Source organism: Prionailurus bengalensis, chromosome B1, assembly GCF_016509475.1.
Source record: "Prionailurus bengalensis isolate Pbe53 chromosome B1, Fcat_Pben_1.1_paternal_pri, whole genome shotgun sequence".
NCBI classification, from domain to species: Eukaryota; Metazoa; Chordata; class Mammalia; order Carnivora; family Felidae; genus Prionailurus; species Prionailurus bengalensis.
Genome location: NC_057344.1, coordinates 165,196,254 through 165,212,068, shown reverse-complemented (window position 1 = coordinate 165,212,068; position 15,815 = coordinate 165,196,254). Strand labels below are relative to the sequence as shown.

At 36.9% G+C, this 15,815-nt stretch overlaps 1 protein-coding gene across 8 annotated transcripts in view; it reads right to left on the bottom strand.

Annotated features, from left to right (window-relative positions):
- FRYL (FRY like transcription coactivator) overlaps nucleotides 1–15,815 on the bottom strand; it is a 272,325-nt gene that overhangs the window by 197,816 nt on the left and 58,694 nt on the right. For all 8 annotated transcript variants that reach the window (XM_043572703.1, XM_043572706.1, XM_043572705.1 and 5 more), the window contains exon 3: nucleotides 4,064–4,195. The gene's annotated coding sequence lies outside the window, so the exon portion shown is untranslated. The remainder of the gene's footprint in view (nucleotides 1–4,063; nucleotides 4,196–15,815) is intronic.

Below are 15,815 nucleotides of genomic sequence, written 5' to 3'. Positions count from 1 at the left end.
ATATGCTAACTAATTGGGATGTAAATTTTAAAAAATTAAAAATAAAATTTAAAAAAGGTCATAATCATACAAAACATTTTAACATTTTAAAGTGTTTTAATCAGGGGCGCCTGGGTGGCGCAGTCGGTTAAGCGTCCGACTTCAGCCAGGTCACGATCTCGCAGTCCCTGAGTTCGAGCCCCGCGTCAGGCTCTGGGCTGATGGCTCAGAGCCTGGAGCCTGTTTCCGATTCTGTGTCTCCCTCTCTCTCTGCCCCTCCCCCGTTCATGCTCTGTCTCTCTCTGTCCCAAAAATAAATAAACGTTGAAAAAAAAAAAAATTAAAGTGTTTTAATCAAAAATGTAAAAACTTAGAGCATTTTTCCATATTCTTCCTAAAGGATTTTCCTGTCTTAATATTTGCCAGCTGCTATACACACAGCTGATTTTTCTCTTAATTTATAAGAAATACTATTCTCTCAGACTTTAAAAGACACCAAATTCAATATTGCTGGATTAAAGAAAACAAAGATACTATGACACAAAATAATCATTATATTCAAAGATGTGACTTTTTTGATATTTTACTCCAAATAGTCACTATCTTTAGAAGAGTGGGATATATATTTTTTTTTTTCTTTTAAGAATGGGATATATTTTTTAAACAAAATAAGTGGCTTCTATAGTGATAGATAAAACCTGTATCTTAATTTTCATTTACATATCCCATAGGTTCAATTACATATCCCAGTAACATTGTTTCAATAAATATAATACTTTGTTCATCAAAATATTTTCCAAAGATCACCAGACTTTTTACTGTATTAATGGCTTCATCTTGATCCATACCATCAATATTTCTCCATCTAAACTCAAAACAAAAACTTGGATACTATAAAAAAAATTAGACCAAATAGACATTTACTATATTAAACATTTTTAATAAACTTGATTTTCAAAACAAAAACGTATGCTCGTTAGAACGGTACTTACAAAAATAATTTTCCTTTCCTAAAGTATTTTAAAGAATTGAAAATAGTACATTTTTACTTTACCTAGTTGGTGATGCTGGTGTTTGTCATAATTAGTGTGACAGAAATGGATTCCATCTTTCTCATCTACAATCTTCTCTGATGAAAGTAAACTAAGACGTTTCATCTTAAGTAATCTTGGGGAGCTTTCCCGAAAACTATCTCTAGTGTCCAAAACCACATCTCCCGAAAGAATGGGAGGAACGACTCTCTTTAAAAAATCCATTTTAAGGCTCTTCTGCATTACTTGATCCAAAAGCACACAGAAAGATGGTTGCACCAGATTCCCGGTGAGAAGGGAAGGTACATTCTTTGTGTCAAAGAGCAAAAAACTGTCATTGTGTACTTAGGTGGTGCTAAATGCCAGCAAGTCAACTGCCAGCTGTTTTGAAGCTGATTTGGACACCATTTGCTGTTCGTACTGATAACAGGCCAAACAGCTAGAGACCATGAAACTGCACTTCATATACACATCTAGTGTCCGTGTACAATGGGTGTTAACGGCAATACTGAGACCATAAAATATTTAGCGTCCTCATCTAGACTTTAAAACCTATGCTGTGATAATGTTCAGGCAAATTTACTTTCGTTTGAGGCGTGTCTTTCTTTTAAAGAAACTTCCAACAAAAGAGCAAAACAGTAACTTGAATTTCAAAAGATAATTCTTATCATTCTGAAAATTCCCTGATCACCTCAGAAACATCAAGTGTTATGGGACATTGAAAGGAGTATTTTAAAACTTGACACTGTATTGTGAACATTCTAGTGTACTTTTAAACACAAAATCTTCTCCTTACAGTCAATCGTAATGATCAATAGTAGCAATGAAAACAGTGGCATGAATTACCAAGAAAAGATGGATAACTTAAAAATACATGGATCTGAGAATATAAAGTTGAAGAATTTAAAGTATACTTATTTAGTTCTATAATTCCGGAAATCAACCTTACATAATTTAATTCCAAATAACTGAGCATTCTACTAAATATTTTAAAATAGCAAAAGGCAGATGATCCTATTGTCTTCACATCACCCAGAAGCACAACAAAATATGCAAGTGAAAGGTGCCTATGTAAGAATTTGGGAACTGAAATCAGTATCTTCTTTTCTCCTTTCCTTTGCCTGCCCTCTGGTGGGGTGCTAAGTAAGCAAGAAGGACATAAAAATACAGAAGGATCAGATAAGGCATAAACTCCCTAAATAATCAAATTTAAAACTTCGAAGGATATACATGTTAATCATGAAAAATAAATAAATGTAATTCACCCAGTGAAACACAAGTACAATCTCCTTCTTCTAATAGTCAACCTGAAGAAAGTAACTTACATATTTTAAAAGATGAAGCATAAAAGAGTCTAAATAGGCATCAGAAAAAATTGTAATGTATAGGAACACCCAGCTTGCTCAGTCAGAAGAGCATGTGACTCTCGATCTTGGGGTTGTTATGTTCAAGCCCCATGTTGGGTGTAGAGATTACTTAAAAATTTAAAAAGTCTTATAAAAAAAACTGTAATGTAAAAACAAGCAAATTTCTGGTCCTGAATTGCTGAGTGTAATCCTTATTAAACACTTATTCTACAACACATTAATTATGGTGTAGAATCAATTATTTTTTATTTCATTCATTTAAAAGGTAATAATTGAAGGTCTCTACATGCAAGGCAGTAAATAATACATTAGTAAAGTTCAGGGAAATTTTAGAGGATTTATTAACACATATCCTGTCTCAGGGAATCCTACAGTAAAAATGAGGGAAAAACAAGGAAATCAAATGAAAGACTAAAGCAGGACCATACTTACTAGAAGACAAGTTGACTTTTAAAAAAAGACTTCTAAGATGCTCTCTTAACCCTTGAGCATAAAAGGATAAAAATTCACATCCGAACAGCCTATTCCCCACACACAGGAAAAAAAACAACAGGTTAGAACCATAATCCATATGCCTCAGTACCGAGAAGCTGTCACTGTGTCTTCCAGGATCTTCTCCCCGCCTTCCCCCTAGGATCTCATATTCTTTACAACTCCTGTTTAGTGGTTCTCCTTGGGCCCCGATGCAGGTCCTCCTTATCTTATGGAGCCCAGAAACAGTGGTTTATAGCAGGCTGATTATAGAGGGCAAGTTACCTCCATGTTTGCTCATGATATAGAGGACAACCACCTGTGTCTCCAATAACCCCATTGCTCTAAGCTGCACTTTCATCTGGGGAAAGGACAGGCAAGGCTTGGGTGTTACAGAAAAAACAACAACAACAACAACAACAACAAAAAAAAAACCCACAAGATATTACTCAGATTTCTTTCATTCCACAAATATTTGCTGAGCAGCTTTACAATGGCCTGTGCAAGGGCATTGAAAATAGGTCTCTGTCCCCAAAGAGCTTACTATTTACTTATGGAGGGAAAGAAACCCTCACAACTGCAGAACTTCCTGTAGGGTGGCCAAAGCTTTGTTAAGTCTGAATTGCAATTCAATTTCCTCTGCCTAATCTGCTTCCTAACCTCCTCTCTTTACAGGTGTTGATCCCCAATGAACATCCTGGAAGCCAAACTCCTTTTCAGCATCAGCTTTGGGAAGATCCATCCTGAGACATATAGCAAGGGGAAAACAAGGCATTCCAGAGGCAAGACTGTACCCATTACTAGCTGAATCTGTGAGCAGGAAATGCCATAAAGCCTTGTTGCATGTTGATATTTCTAAGATCTTTGGTTGGTTATCACAACTTCCAACTCCTGCCACAGTAGTCGGGATTAAAAAATTATAGAAGCTCCTGAGTAGCTCAGCCAGTTAAGTGTCTGACTGGCTCAGATCATGATCTCATGGTGGTGAGTTCGAGCCTTGCATCAGGCTCTATACTGTCAGCACAGAGCCCACTTGGGATCCTCTGTCTCCCTCTCCCTCTGTCCCTCCCCAGCTCACACACACGCTCTCTCTCTCAAAAGTAAACAAACATTAAAAGAATTCTAATAGAAGCTAGTGGCTCAAATATAGCATTTAAAAATCTTTTTAGCCTTCATAGTCACTATTTAGCCTTTAGAATATTGGTATAATCTTACCGGAGAACTTAAGACAGTAATTTCTTGGTGGTAACTTGAATCATCTAATCCTGACTGTGGGACTCTTGAGTAGTTTTGAGAGTTAAGCATTTAGGTGCTAATCATCCAAGATTCAAATAAATGGCTTCAGCTCTAAAGAAAAACAAAATACAAGATTTATACATAAGACATGCTTATAAGTACATTTGTTGCTCATATCCATCTTAATTTCTGAATACATTATATAGCAGTGTCACCTAGTGCTCCCAGTATCCTTTCAACAATGTCGCATTAGATGTGTTCTAAATCTTTATCACAAAAAAATTCAAACTAATGCAAAATTATTCAGAATAGTATGATGACTCCACCATTATAAACTCCCAGCAAATCATGTTTCATTGATATATCCCACCTGCCCCTCAACCCCTCTACCACCACTCGGGGTTATCCTCAAACAAATTCCTGACATTATACCACTTCATCTGTAGATATTCTGTATGTATCTCTAAGGTAAAGATTTGCTTTTTCCAAAAAACTGCTAGAACTGATTCATGATTTCAGCAAAGTCACACGATATAAAATCAATGCACAGACATTGGTTGCATCTCTATACGCCAATAATGAAGCAGCAGAAAGGGAAATCAAAGAATTAATTCCACTTACAATTGCACCAAAAGTCATAAAATACCTAGCAATAAAACTAACCAAAGAGGTGAAAAATCTATACACTGAAAACTACAGAAAGCTTATGAAAAAAATTGAAGACACAAAAAAATGGAAAACTATTCCATGTTCATGGATTGGAAGAAAAAATATTGTTAAAATGTTGATACTACCCAAAGCAATCTACATATTCAATGCAATCCCTATCAAAATAACACCAGCATTCTTCACAGAGCTAGAACAAACAATCCTAAAATTTGCATGGAACCCCAAAAGACCCCAAATAGCCAAAGCAATCCTGAAAAAGAAAACCAAAGCTGAAGGCATCACAATTCCAGACTTCAAGATGTACTACCAAAGCTGTAATTGGGGTGCCTGGGTGGCTCAGTAGGTTGAGCGTCCGACTTCAGCTCAGGTCACGATCTCACAGTTCAAGAGTTCGAGCCCCACGTCGGGCTCTGTGCTGACAGCTCGGAGCCTGGAGCCCGCTTCAGATTCGGTGGCTCCCTCTCTCTCTGACCCTCCCCCGTTCATGCTCTGTCTCTCTCTGTCTCAAAAATAAATAAACTAAAAAAAAACAACAACAAAGCTGTAATCATCAAGACAGTATGGTACTGGCACAAAAACAGGCACTCAGATCAATGGAACATAATAGAAAACCCAGAAATGGACCCACAAATGTATGGCCAACTAATCTTTGACAAAGCAGGAAAGAATATCCAATGGAATAAAGACAGTCTCTTCAGCAAATGGTGCTGGTAAAACTGGACATCGACACGCAGAAAAATGAACCTGGACCACTTTCTTACACCACACACAAAAATGAACTCAAGATGGATGAAAGTCCTAAACATAAGACAGGAAGCTATCAAAATCCTGGAGGAGAAAGCAGGCAAACACCTCTTTGACCTTACCTGCAGCAACTTCTTACTCAACATGTCTCCAGAGGCAAGGGAAACAAAAGTAAAAATGAACTATTGGGACCTCATCAAGATAAAAAGCTTCTGGGGGCACCTGGATGGCTCAGTCAGTTAAGTGTTCGACTTCAGCTCAGGTCATGATCTCGAGGTTCGTGAGCTCAAGCCCTGCATCGGGCTCTGTGCTGACAGCTCAGAGCCTGAAGCCTGCTTCAGATTCTATGTCTCCCTCTCTACTCCAACCTTGCTCACACTCTGCTGCTGTCTCTCCCTCTCTCTCAAAAATAAATAAACATTAAAAAAAAATTTGTTTTAAGATAAAAAGCTTCTGCACGGTGAAGGAAGCAATCAGCAAAACTAAAGGCAACCGATGGAATGGGAGAAGATATTTACAAATGACATAGCAGATAAAGGGCTAGTATCCAAAATCTATAAACAACTTATCAAACTCAACACCCAAAAAACAAATAATCCCGTGAAGAAATGGGCAAAAGACATGAATAGACACTTCTCCAAAGAAGACATCCAGATGGCTAACAGACACATGAAAAAATGCTCAACTCCACTCATCATCAGGGAAATGCAAATCAAAACCACAATGAGATACCACCTGACACCTGTCAGTATGGCTAACATTAACAACTCAGGCAACAACAGATACTGGTGAGGATGCAGAGAGAGAGAGGACCCTTTTTGCACTGTTGGTAAAAGTGCAAACTGGTACAGCCACTCTGGAAACCAGTATGGAGTTTCCTCAAAAAATTAAAAATAGAACTACCCTACGATCCAGCAATTGCACTATTAGGTATTTACCCAAGGATACAGGTGTGCTGTTTCGAAGGGGCACATGCACCCAAATATTTATAGCAGCACTATCGACAATAGCCAAAGTACGGAAAGAGCCCAAATGTCCATCGATGGATGGATGGATAAAGACGACGTGGCATATACATACAATGGAGTATTACTCGGCAATCAAAAAGAATGAAATCTTGCCATTTGCAACCACATGGATGAAACCAGAGTGTATTATGCTAAGCAAAATTAGTCAGAGAAAGGCAGGTATCACGGGATTTCACTCATATGTAGAATCTAAGACACAAAATAAATGAACAGAAGGGAAGGGAAGCAAAAATAATATAAAAACAGAGATGGGGAAAAAACCATAAGTGACTCTTAAATATACAGAACTGAGGGTTGCTGGAGGGGTTATGGGTGAGGGGATGGGCCAAATCGGCAAAGGGCATTACGGAAGACACTTGGGATGGGCACTGGGTATGTAGGGGATGAATCACTGGATTCTACTCCCAAAATCATTATTACATTATCTGCTAACTAACTTGGAAGTAAATTTTTAAAATTTAAAAATTGTAAAAATAAATAAAAATAAAAAAGACAAAGATTTGCTTTTGAAGCATAAGCCAATATCATTATAATATCTACAGTAAATTAATAATAATTTCTTCATAACATCAAATGCCAAATCAATGCTCAAATTTCCTCAACTGTCTCATAAGTGTTTTCTTTTTTTTAAAGTCTGTTCTAATCCAGATCTAAACAAAATCCATACAGGCAACTGTTACTGGGTCAATTAAATCCCTTTTAATCTACAGTTTCCCACTCCCTTTGTTCTCTTTGCAGTGACACGTAATGCTTTTACTAATGTCAATGACTGAACTAACATGTCAATACCTTCATTAAGCAATAATACACTTAATATATTTTTATTTTATTTGCTAAAATAAATAGTTGGCAAAATAGTTCATATATCTACAAGGCCTAATATTTATCTCATCTTGAGATACATATTCTTCAAAGTCCAATTGTATTAACTGAGGGAGACATGGATTATGAATTATTATACCACACCTCTAATAATGTGATGGTTACTATGCAGGGAGTGGTCATTTTACTATACATAAGAACTCATGTAATGGTACACATTCAGTAGCGGCATTTTTCAGTAAATAGGCTACATTTTTAACTCTGGCATTGAAAACTCAAACTCACCTTCATTTTAAATTGTAACTGGTTTCTTACTATTCTCTATTTAGTGAATTTAATCCTCAACCCAAGAGAAGAGACTAACTACTCTCTAAAATATTATTTTTGTACTTAACCTTTATTTAAAATTCCTTTAGCCAAGTTAGAAATATGATATTCCATTTGTTCACAGGCATAATCAACTAAATCATGACTAAAACCAAATCTGTGAAGCCAAAAAAACTGGTAAATACGAATAAGACACTAATTCATCTGCACCTATTCATAACCAATATCATTCAGACATACTAGAAATATTTTTAAAGATTTTTTTAATGTTTGTTTTTGAGCGCGAGAGAGAGCGAGCGGGTTTGGTTTTGAGAACGAGAGATAGAGGGTGAGAGACAGAATCCCAAGCATGCTCTGTGCCATCAGCTCAGAGACCAATGGTGGGGCTCGAACCCACAGAACCGTGAGATCATGACCTGAGCTGAGATCAAGAGTTGGACACCCAACCGACTGAGCCACCCAGGCACCCCTGAACTTAAGTCGAATTTTTGACTGCCCCACCAAATATTTCCTAACCTGTTAACAAAATGATATCTACAACTCTGCCAAAATTCTTGATACTAAAGTATCATCATCTTAGGTTCATGGAATCATTTCTCCCTCAAAGCAAATAAAGCTTTTATTTGCAACAGATCTTTTCTGTCCATAGTGGGAAGTACAGTCATGCAATAGTCCATGTTTAATGAAATTTAAACTTTCACTTCATCTTCTAGGACAAATCACTAAACCAGTTACCACTGGAGTACAAATCAGTTTCAGGAATACTACAACTACTTCAAAGAGGTCTGATTTGTACCAGCATGCCCAGGTCTTTCGTTTTGCTTCACTTTTGAATGAGCCTCTTGTTCAGACATAGCAAGAGCTTAAGCCAAGCTTTTTATAAAAATATGTTTTCTCTTGTAACCACGCCGTCAGGGCACTGTGTCATTTTAAGACTTCCCGATGTCCATCTAGTATTTCCAATACCTCCTTAATAGATACATAACCTTCCTATTTCCAACTTTCACTTTGGTCACCCTAGGAAATAGTTGGTTTATACCTCCTTAACCTTCTTTACGGGTTATAATCATTTTTAGCAGGGGTGGTTTTTATTGTTTTTGTTTTGGTTTGGGGTTTCTTTCTGCATGTCAATTGTTTTTTCCATCTTGTCTCCATATATATTACTTAACATGGGACTTGTTTTAATTTTCATTTCACTTGATTAACGTAAGGAGTATTTCATCTACAAAAAGAGTAATTTCTATTACTACTTTGATATCACTACTTTTCACATGGTTCAGGTCAAACAGGTTAGGTAACTGTGGTCATGGTATACACGTAATCAATGCTATAGTTTCTTATTCTCAAAGAAAAAAGTCATATAAACAAGAGTGACTTGGGGAGGTCAGTTGGTATTTAACAACACTGAAGAGACTATAAATAGCCAAATAGCACAAGCTTTGAAGGGGCAAGGCTTTAAACCTGCAGCAAGAAAAATTATCTAGAAGCTTCCATGTGCAATAAATAAAGAGAACAATGGCCCAGCTCTGGTGCTTGGGAGGATCTCAGGTCAAATGAGGTCCTCCAAGGACAGCCTTATTTCCCTTCAGTTCAAAAGTAAAAGAGAAAGTTGAATCGGGGTTCAGATGGCACATTAACCTCACTTCCTTTCTGAGCAGAATTACTAGAATTATAAAGAACAGAAATCTACAAGTTGAATGTATCTTAATTATATCTTAATTCAAGACCCTTGAAGTATAGGTCTTTCTTTGATAGAGAAAATAATAATCTCAAGCAATCAGAGCAAAAAAACTAAGAGTAAATGAATCTCAGTGATGTTCATGATGATATTCTCAGTATTTGTCTGTATACCTCCTAATCTGAAAAGGGGAGTAAGGCAGTTATGGTGGCTAGCTCAAAGTAGATTTCAACGCCACACGCAGAATAATTATTACATAATTGGTGAAAAGGCTGCTTCATAAAGAAATGAAGTCCCGGCTCACTGTTTTTAAGGCAAAGGTTGCTAGAAAATGCTATAAAAAGGGTTATCCCACTGGGTAAAAAGATCAGCCTAAGTTATTTCCAAGATGCCAACTCAACACTCTAAATTTGACTTCAGGATGTATTTTACACAGCTGACTCTTGAACAATATAGGGGTTAAGGGTGCTGATCCCTGCGCAGTCAAAAACCGTATAATTGGATTCCCCCCAAATTTAAATACTAATAGCCTGCTGTTAACTGGAAGCCTAACTGATAACACACAGTTGATTAACACATTATTTTGTATGTTGCACGTATTATATACTGTATTCTTACAATAAGGGGAAAAATGTTAAGAAAGTCATAAGAGAAAATACATTAACTGTACTGGACTGCCTTTATCCACAAAAATCCACGTACAAGTAGACCAGCACAGTTGAAACCTGTGCTGTTCAAGGCCCAACTGGACTTGAATACTAGAATGTGTAGTGACTAGAAACTCATCAGATTTCAACTAAAGAAAGGAACCAGACTGCAAGATATGTAATCTATGAGGGCACATTCCTGCCCTTCTATTAAGATTATTCCGGGAATCTCACAAGGCCTCTTTAAATGATGCAAAAGACCAAAATGATCCAAATGTTCTGACAGCCTTTTAGAATAAGGATGCGATCATTTTCAAATAAATTTAGAATAATCACAGCTCCTATTCACAGTAGCAAAAATAATTATGGAAAATATAAAAATCCAGTAATTTTTTAAATCTGGCAGAGATCTTATCAAGTACGAAAAATCTACTCACATATAATCGAATACAGGCAGCAGTTACTCAGATTATCTTTCATGTCTGACTGGTAAAAATCACTAATATAAAGAACTTACAATCATCCCTTTAACAGAGAAAACTGATGGTTCACAAAATCTACAGTTCCCGTCACAGTTCAATTTTTAGAAATTCACTTTTTCTCTTATCTTAGAAATGTTCTCATTTTTACAATTTTTAAAACAGGCTTGCATTTTACCCTTCTGTCATTCTTTTTAACCTTCTCTCAAATTTCAGTTTTAAAGAGTACAGAAACTTATTACGCTGACTAATGTAATCACAGATTATACTGTATCGCCTGCTAAAAAAAATGCTGTATAATGATAGTGAGGTAAAATAAAGCTTCACTGCATACATTTCTTGCTGATGAAGCAACGTTCTCTGCAGGTAAATTTGTCAACATCTTGTTGATTTTACATTTTTAGCCAGTATCATACTAGTTGATCTAATGAAAACAATTCGCAAAATCTTCCATTCAAAAATTTAAGGGGAAGTTTTGTACAAAGGTCTCATTCATGAATGAACGAAAATAGCATCAGAGCACAACATTTTCTAATATACTGATGAATGAATATGTATGGTTTAGAATAACTTTCCTATTACATTTCCATGTTGGCATAGAAAAAAAAAAGAAGGAATTCAATTACAAAATTATCACACGAATGTTCTCCCTACTCATCTAGATTTAAACACCAGGGGCGCCTGGGTGGCGCAGTCGGTTAAGCGTCCGACTTCAGCCAGGTCACGATCTCGCGGTCTGTGAGTTCGAGCCCCGCGTCAGGCTCTGGGCTGATGGCTCGGAGCCTGGAGCCTGTTTCCCATTCTGTGTCTCCCTCTCTCTCTGCCCCTCCCCTGTTCATGCTCTGTCTCTCTCTGTCCCCAAAATAAATAAACGTTGAGAAAAAAAAAAAAAAATTTAAACACCAAAACAAAAACTTTAAATAAATGTAGAAGCACACCAGTAAAATCAATCTCCCTAAATCCGGAACGTATTCCAATCTCTAACTGCTACAAATCTCTTGTTGTAACTATGCCATGCAGAAATGTACAGAAATTGTACATTGAACAAATATCGATTGGGGAGACCTACATGCCAGGAACCAGGGACAAAGGAGTGAATAAAACAGACAAAAATTCCTGACCTCCTGTCACGTTTACACTCTGATAGGAGCTTGAGTTTTTTTGGAGTCGTTCCTTTGAGAATCTGAAAGAACTGCTGAAGGCCTCTCCTTCTAAATGCTCATATATATATCTAATTTTGCAACATATGAACCTTTCTCATCCAATTGTTTATCATGGGTTAAGAAGCCCTGATAAAAACCCTCCTCGTGTTTATTTTCTACTTGCCGTTTATGGTAGTTTCATAATTTTACTATTCAGAGTAAAAAATAGTACTTTTTCTCCTTGAAAATATTTACGGCCTTCAAATTTCAATGTAATGTTTTTTTTATTTATTCCAATTATACCTCTCACAAATTTTCAGGCTGCCAGATTACCCTTTATCTTTCTAGAAAACTCAATCCTAATGTCTTCAGTAACTTCACCAGAGAAATTTCTGATTTCATTAATTATTCTCTAGATCCCCTTAAGTTAAAATCTCCCTCCTCCTGCACAGATCTTCTGTTAGTCTTTGAATCAAAGTCACCCTACAGCATCTTTGGAAGAAGATATGCTCAAGAGAATGACAATAAAACCTTAATCACTTAACAGAAACCGTCAGCTAATTAACCCAAAATTTTGGATTTTGCTTGTCACAAAAAGAGAGTGATTCCTTAGGGGGGAAAAAATGGGGGGGAGGGACAGAAAACAGAGGAGAAAGTCTTTTTTATTTAAAAATAACAGTTTCTAGGGTCATTACAGTCTCTAATCAATGTGTTGTACCTTTTATATCTATTATTTTTGAAATGACACAATGGAAATTTCAACTAATTATGATCCTGAGGTCCTATCAGGTAAAATATCAAAGAAATTACATGCAAATTTAATACAGATATTTTGTACATTTTGATAAAACAATTTGCAATAGAAAGGTTGCTGGGCTAATCCAAGCTTTAAGTTATTCAGAAAAATGAAAAAGTAAATGGCCACAAGGTCATAACAGTATATGGCCCCACTTTAAACTCCGGTTTGTCTCTCCTATTTTTTTCTGCTTATGGTCTCTCCAGCAGGCTTAAAGAGGTCTTTTAGAAGAACAATGATGAAAGCAAAAATCCCCCTTGATGATTAGATGACCTATTTCTCCCAAATTTATAGCCCCAAAACATCTTAAGTTTAAGGAGAAATGATCATTTGTCATATGCAATCTCACAATTTGCATCAGGAGCCTTTAACATGTTTTATATTCTTTGATCCAGTAATTTTATGACCCTGTTTTTCTAGGAAGATAATCAGAAATGCACACACAGATTTATCTGCAAAGATGTTCACTGCACCATTATTTCTATGAGCAGAATGCTGGAGACAGGGACAAAACAAAGCACAAGTCGAAAACGATCATCGGGGTTGTGAGTCAAGCCCCATGGTGGGTGTAGAAATTACTATAAAAAATAAATTTAAAAAAAGAGCAAAGAGTAAATGTAGAAGGATAGAATCAAATCGTCAAGGTACTCAATCTCTCCATGCTTTCATTGCCTCATCTACAAAATAAGGATAATTAAACCTCTTATGGTTATTAGGAGAATTAAGTATAAAAGATGAAAAATGTTTGGGGCACCTGAGTGGCTCAGTTGGTTAAGCATCTGACTCTTGATTTCAGCTCAGATCATGATCTCACAGTTGTAGGATTGAGCCCCACATCGGGCTCTGTGCTGAGCTTGAAGCCTGCTTAAGATTCTCACTCGCTCTTTCTCTGCCCCTCTCGCCCACTAGCACATTCTTTCTCTCTCCCTCAAAAAAACAAACAAACAAAAAAAAACATTAAAAAAAAATAAACCTTTAAAAAAAGTTGAAAATGTTTAGTGATTGACACAAAGTATTCAATAAATGTTTATTATTTATTAACTTATATACACTGACAGATGTGCAACACTTCAAAAAAAAGTAATGAAGAAATAAAAATCACTGATAATTCTAACACCTAAGAAATAGCCACTACTAATTCATGTTAGTATGTGGGTTAATTTCCTTCAGGTCTTTCAATATGCCCTAGATGTTTTATAAAATCGGTGTCACATTGTATCATTTCTAGTGATTACAAAATATTATACTATTTTGTAAATATATGCATTTAATCATTTCACTACTATTGAGTGAGGTTCTTCACTGCTATAAATAATATTGCAGTAAATATCTTAATTGGCAGTCATTGTACACATCTTCTAATTTCCCTCAAGAAAGAATCTAGAAACAATTTCTATCTCTTTTTTTATACTAAATATAATTGTCAAATTGGTTTCCATTCAACACACAGTGCTCATCCCAACAGGTGCCCTCCTCAATGCCCATCACCCACTTTCCCCTCCTCCACCCCCCCACCGATCCTCAGTTTGTTCTCAGTATTTAAGAGTCTCTTACGGTTTGCCTCCCTCCCTCTCTCTCTGTAACTTTTTCCCCATCCCCTCCCCCATGGTCTTCTGTTAAGTTTCTCAGGATCCATATAAGAGTGAAAACATATGGTATCTGTCTTTCCCTGTATGACTTATTTCACTTAGCCTAACACTCTCCAGTTCCATCCACGTTGCTACAAAAGGCCATATTTCATTCTTTCTCATTGCCATGTAGTATTCCATTGTGTATATAAACCACAACTTCTTTATCCATTCATCAGTTGATGGGCATTTAGGCTCTTTCCATAATTTGGCTATTGTTGAAAGTGCTGCTATAAAAATTGGGGTACAGGTGCCCCCATGCATCAGCACTCCTGTATCCCTTGGGTAAATTCCTAGCAGTGCTACTGCTAGATCATAGGGTAGATCTATTTTTAACTTTTTGAGGAACCTCCACACTGTTTTCCAGAGTGGCTGCACCAGTTTGCATTCCCACCAACAGTGCAAGAGGGTTCCCGTTTCTCCACATCCTCGCCAGCATCTATGGTCTCCTGATTTGTTCATTTTAGCCACTCTGACCAGACTGAGGTGGTATCTCAGTGTGGTTTTGATTTGTATTTCCCTGATGAGGAGTGACATTGAGAAGTGTCTGTTGGGCATCTGGATGTCTTCTTTGGAAAAGTGCCAATTCATGAAGTGTCTATTCTTCTGCCCATTTCTTCACTGGATTATTTGTTTTTCAGATGTGGAGTTTGGTGAGTTCTTTATAGATTTTGGATACTAGCCCTTTATCCAATATGGCATTTGCAGATATCTTTTCCCATTCCGTTGGTTGCCTTTTAGTTTTGTTATTGTTTCCTTTGCAGTGCAGAAGCTTTTTATCTTGATGAGGTCCCAGTAGTTCATTTTTGCTTTTAATTCCCTTGCCTTTGGAGATGTGTCAAGTAAGAAATTGCTGTGGCTGAGGTCAGAGAGGTTTTTTTCCTGCTTTCTCCTCTAGGGTTTTGATGGTTTCCTGTCTCACATTCAGGTCTTTTATCTATTTTGAGTTTATTTTTGTCAGTGGTATAAGAAAGTGGTCTAGTTTCATTCTTCTGCATGTTGCTCTCCAGTTCTCCCAACACCATTTGCTAAAGAGACTGTCTTTTTTTCCATTGGATATTCTTTCCTGCTTTGTCAAAGATTAGTTGGCCATACCTTTGTGGGTCTAATTCTGGGATCCCTATTCTATTCTATTGGTCTATGTGTCTGTTTTTGTGCCAATACCTCTACTACAAAGCTGTAAGCATCAAGACAGTATGGTATTGGCAGAATTTCTATCTCAAGTAGTATGAAATACACTTGGCTTCATTCCCCCACTGACCTGTACAGAATGTAGACACACACTAGGTGTTCAAAAAAGCTGGGGCGCCTGGCAGGCTCAGTTGGTTACACATCCGATTCTTGATTTCAGCTCACATCATGATCTCACAGTTCATGAGATCAAGCCCTGCATTGGGCTCTGCACTGACAGCGTGGAGCCTGTTTGAGATTCTCTCTCTGTGCCCCTCCCCTGCTTATGCTCACTCACTCTCTCAAAATAAAGAAACTTGTTTTTAAAATGCTCATCTGTCTTTTTTCCACATGGGCACTTAAAAGCTATTGAAGGGTTTTTTCATTGTCACCCCTCTATTGTTTTTTGGTACATCTGCTCATCAGGTATTTCGCTTTTTCCATTTAGCCCATTTGTAGGATCTCACTTTTCCTTTATATCACTCTAATATCCCAAACACAATTTGAGTGTTCAGAACTTTAGTAAATTCCCCAACAGGTGAGGATTCTACTGTATAAAACTAGAAATGAAAGTCTGTCTTTCAGAAATACATCCTGAAAT